This window comes from Aegilops tauschii, chromosome 4, assembly GCF_002575655.3.
Source record: "Aegilops tauschii subsp. strangulata cultivar AL8/78 chromosome 4, Aet v6.0, whole genome shotgun sequence".
NCBI classification, from domain to species: Eukaryota; Viridiplantae; Streptophyta; class Magnoliopsida; order Poales; family Poaceae; genus Aegilops; species Aegilops tauschii.
In genome coordinates this window covers 328,498,025-328,502,983 of record NC_053038.3, presented here as the reverse complement: position 1 = coordinate 328,502,983, position 4,959 = coordinate 328,498,025, and the positions used below count along the sequence as shown (strand labels likewise).

General features: G+C 39.3%; 1 long non-coding RNA gene across 5 annotated transcripts; it reads right to left on the bottom strand.

Moving 5' to 3' along the window:
* Positions 1 to 945: 945 nt before the first annotated feature.
* Positions 946 to 4,533, bottom strand: LOC109758419 (uncharacterized). 5 transcript variants are annotated; one of them, XR_002231789.4, is made up of 6 exons: positions 4,043 to 4,517; positions 3,705 to 3,970; positions 3,209 to 3,445; positions 2,867 to 2,978; positions 2,730 to 2,773; positions 946 to 1,256 (listed from the first exon to the last, which is right to left on the bottom strand). It is a non-coding gene; the product is annotated as an uncharacterized lncRNA (long non-coding RNA). The 5 variants fall into 5 exon arrangements; XR_005754471.3 differs by having other exon boundaries at positions 946 to 1,259; positions 2,867 to 3,445; positions 4,043 to 4,533; XR_012182090.1 differs by having other exon boundaries at positions 2,730 to 2,767; positions 2,867 to 3,445; positions 4,043 to 4,533.
* Positions 4,534 to 4,959: the final 426 nt, after the last annotated feature.

Genomic DNA, 4,959 nt, shown 5'->3' with positions numbered 1-4,959 from the left:
CATCTTAGGATTTAACCGTCGTTGATGATCAACAACTGGTTTAGCATCTTTCTCCAATTTAATTTTTCGCTGACATAAAGTGGGACTAATGCCCTTAAGATCATCAAGAGTATATCCAATAGCGGCACAGTGCTTCTTCAGAGTTTTCAATAATTTCTTTTCTTCATGCTCTGAAAGGTTAGCACTAATAATAATAGGATATATCTTCTTTTCATCTAGATAAGCATATTTCAGAGTATCAGGTAGTGGTTTAATCTCAAACACGGGATTACCCTTAGGTGGAGGAGGATCTCCAAGGATTTCAACAGGCAAATTGTGTTTCAAAATAGGTCCCTGATTAAAGAATACTTCATCTATTTCCCTTCTTTCATTCATAAACATATCATTTTCATGGTCTAGCAAATATTGTTCTAAAGGATCATTAGGAGGCACGGCAATAGAAGCAAGACCAATAAATTCATCCTTACTAGGCAATTCTTTATCATGGGGTTATCTATGAAATTTAGAGAAATTAAAATCATGAGACATATCCCCTAAACCAACAGTAACAATGTCTTTCTCGCAGTCTATCTTAGCATTAACAGTATTCAAGAAGGGTCTACCAAATATACACTACAACAAGAACCCCCCTTTAGCAACGCGTCGATGCGTTGCCAAATGTCCATATAAACGTTGCTAAGGTCTACACCAACAGATTTATATGCGTTGCTTTTGGTGGCGTTGCAAGGGTCTACAACAACATGTATGCATACGTTGGTAACTGATGTGTATAAGTGTTGCAAAATAGCAACCTATAAACTAGAGCGCAACAACACTTTGTATGCGTTGGTAATCACCCTGGACAAACGGATCTTGGAATGGAAATACAAATCATTGCACCTCGGGAAGTAGTTGCTACATAGATTATGTGGCCGATGTTGCTAGTGTACAGGAGATGCAGTATAGTAAGAAAGACCTCATATATTAAATCAACAATGTTGCTTTACAAAGAACACCATCCAAAGTACATGATATTGTATATAGATATGCTTTGTTCTAAGTATTACATTCAGCTTGTACACATGTGTATAGCAAGAACATGTGCACTGTACCTAGAAATGGATCAAAGCTTCATTGCATAAAACAAAACCTAAGCTCAGCACAGGAGCATCTAGACTGACATGTTCAATCTTCATCAACTAAAACGCAAATGATCAGTGTCTCATGGCATCCATAGCTCCATATCCTGAAGATAGTTCCTGCTAGTTGCCGCTATACTGCTAGCAATGAAGAAAATAGAAACAATTAGTATTACTACTTTGGATAATAAATAAGTTCTGGACGAATTTAAAGTGCAAGTTACAAACAAGAATTTCCTTCTTATTTCGAGGTGATCCCTTTGGAGTCATGTACAAATTTAGGTTCAGACAATATAAGCAAAGAAAAGCATGTAGGTAAAAAAACTAATTCTGGCTATAATCCTGTAAATTTGGTACAGTGAAATGCACGTCAACATATTCAATTAATAACATCGATTGTAATGGGTGAACAGATTGTGCTAAATGTGGAGGAAATAATAAAGCTATCACATGAGCGGATATAAAATTGGATGAGTGGTTTATCAGCAACATGGAAGGACTACTGCTACATGTTGTAAGAATATGTTTGAACTCTAAACACGTGGGTTCTGCACCTGAAAACAAGCAAAGGAAACTTTAATCTTAGTTAGTTGTTGTAATGAGCAGTGTGTGCTCAGAGAAATTATAGCTGCTAGTAGTAAGTGGCTGCTTGTTGTACTTAGATCATTCGAATCTAGTCAAGTGCTTCTACTAACAGTTTCTCAATAGAACTGGTATGCACGCCACACCATCAGCGAAGAAAAGATGTCATCTCGGGCAATTTTAGTGAGAATAATTCAAATTTACTTCTACTAATGCCAGCAGATATCAAACAACTACTTCAGATTCTAAGTACTGGCACATGATCGCTAATATAAGTTCCTAGCACATTGTTCTTGGCTTGTCAGAAGACTTCATTACTAATTTTCCTCGCGAACTCCTCATCATTATCTGTTAAACCATTTTTTATTGATCTATAATTGGAAATGCATTCTTGCTTGAAATGATGCTTTGGTCTGAAATAATTTCCTTGTGTGCAGAACCAATAAGTAGTGAGGAAGATCTATCAAGGAAAGAGGATGCCAAAATGGAAATTTCCGATTTTTCATGGCTCGCCTCATGTGCTTATTATGCTGAAATGTTGAAGTTGGTACTGTACTTTACTTAATCAGAATTCTTGAAGGAGCATCAGGCCCCTTCTTTATTACCATTACTATGAATTCTTTATGGAACCGGAAGATTTGCAGTATTACTCTTACTATTGAAGGAATAGTGCATGCGCATAGTATACTGCATTAACTCAGTACAAGCTATTATATTCTGTACAAAGATATTATAACTGCGGATTCAGCATACGAAAATTATATATGTACATAATCTGAATGTGTTGGCATTAGCATATTTTATGTCTACATAGCTGATTGTCTACATGAGCGTGTAGTTTACAAACTAGAAATCTGAATGTAGACAGTGACATATGAATGTGTATACTGTATAGCAGCCAACTTGCAAACTAGCGTACTGTACTTAGCACCACGAACATCAGCTAAACAGAGACATGGAAGTCCGCATGTGCCCGCCAACTGTAGCAGGCAGTTAAAACTTACGGAGACGGGGTGGTGCGAATCCTACCATTTTGGTTGCGGGCAGATGGGGAAACGTCCTGCATCCTGAATCTAAATGAAAAATTAATATGGCATATAAAGATGAATTTGTATACACATGAAACGCAGAGACAGAAAGAAAGAAGGGATTGATGAATACCACACCTATGTGATGTCATTGACGTGCTCTCATCATCGTTGGTCCTATTTATCTTCCCAGAACTCATAAAATTCGCAATATGATTACCTCAAGTAGCTTTTGTATCTTTATATTAACCTGCAAGACCATAGTTCAATAATTAAGTAAAAACTTAAAATTCACATACTAGTGAGAATAAAAGATGTAGTACAGCATTGTGCGAAGCGGCTTTGTTGTGATGCATCTTTCTGGTCTAAAAATGATTGCAATTCATCATAACTTGAACATAAGTACAAAGATTTCAGTATTTAGAATTAACTGAAACTAAACAAAAATGTTCAAACGAAACAATTTTTTTACCCACATACCTTCGTATGCTGGCAAGTCCGGGATGTTTAGACTATGATTCATATAACCTCTCCTTATTACCGAATATCTCCTCCTTGACAACAGAAGCTTTTGTAAAAGGAGTGAATAAATAATGCGCACTCACCCTTGTTTCGACGGAAAACTAGACTCACTCCTGATAAGTCTCGAAAGATGCAGCCATTGATGTGGAAACAAGACTGGTGAATGATCATCCAAGGTAAAATAATTATTTTGTTCTGCAGTATAATGTGGCACTAATCAGCACTCTAGAGTGTGATAGTCATGTAAATAAATACATACAGATAGTTCAACACACAATTATGGCCTGCACAACTAAAGCAGGGGATCACCAGCAAAAACATGCATAACAAAATTAGAGGATCAAGTTTCCTCCAACAAAAAAGAGGATCCCTAGCCATAACTTAAGTACAGTAGTACCAACATTCATTGACCAATTGAATTGGAAGGGGACAAACATGTTGGCCAATCTCGTACCTAATTGGTCCTCCCATTGCACAAGTGGAAGTTTAGAGAAGTTGGGGCACCACATGCCAATAGAATTATAGAAGCCGCCATGTTGTTAATTAGGGGGGAATGGATCATTGAGGATAAGGGGACAACCACGTCGTTGAGGGACATGAATCTAGGTGAGCGCCTGAACGGTGGGGTAAGCCGTAGGCGACCATGGCAGCCTCCCCGTAGAGAGTGGTCGCGATTTTTGTTGTATCCAGCCGTGATCTACGACGCCACGACGGCAAACCCTAGGTAGACATGACACACATGAGACATGACCAGAGAGGATAAGATAAGAGCAGAGGAGAGGAGTGCCTTACTAAACCATTGTTGTTGGAGTGGAGTTAGCCACGCGGAGCAGCACCGTCGAGCCAGGGGCAGCACCCATGCGTGTGGAGATGCAGGGGTTAATGAGTTGACGAACCGGAGGAGCAGGGAGCTGCAGCGGTGACCCGTTGAGACTAGGGTTGCTCCAGGGGCACGTGCAAGGGCCCGGAGGATGTCATGTCACGGCGGCGGAAGATCAGAGGATAGTACTCAGGGGGGGAGCTAGGGCCAGCGAGCAAGGGCGTGGGAGAGCACTAGAGCTAGGCCGAACCGGAGGTCGTGGCGGCAGAGTCATGGCCCATGGATCTCGGCTGAAAGAGGAATTGGGGGATGGAGAGATGGGATGTGAAAATTTGTTTTTCTTTTTGCGCGGACTAGACATAATAAGGTGGAGGAGGATACGGGAGGTTAGCTTTTTCTTAGGAGGTTAGCGCTAAGTGGGGGGTGGGAGGTTGAAGAAAACAACACTTATGCTAATATCGTTGGTAGATATCTGTTGGTATATGGGTGTTTTTGTTGTAGTGATAATGGGACAAAAATTATCTTGTGGGGAACCAAGAACAAGAAAATCAGTAGGATATTTAATTTTCCCACACAAGACTTCAACATCTTTAACAATCCCAATTGGTGATATAGTATCTCTATTAGCAAGCTTAATAGTAACATCAATATCTTCTATCTCAGCAGGTATAATATCATTCATAATTTCTTTATATAATGTGTAAGGAATTGCACTCACACTAGCACCCATATCACATAACCCATGATAACAATGATCTCCAATTTTAATAGAAACAACAGGCATGCAAACAACAGGTCTATGTTTATCTTTAGTATCAGGTTTAGCAATTCTAGCAACTTCATCACAGAAGTAAATAACATGCCCATCAATATTATCAACCAAGAGATC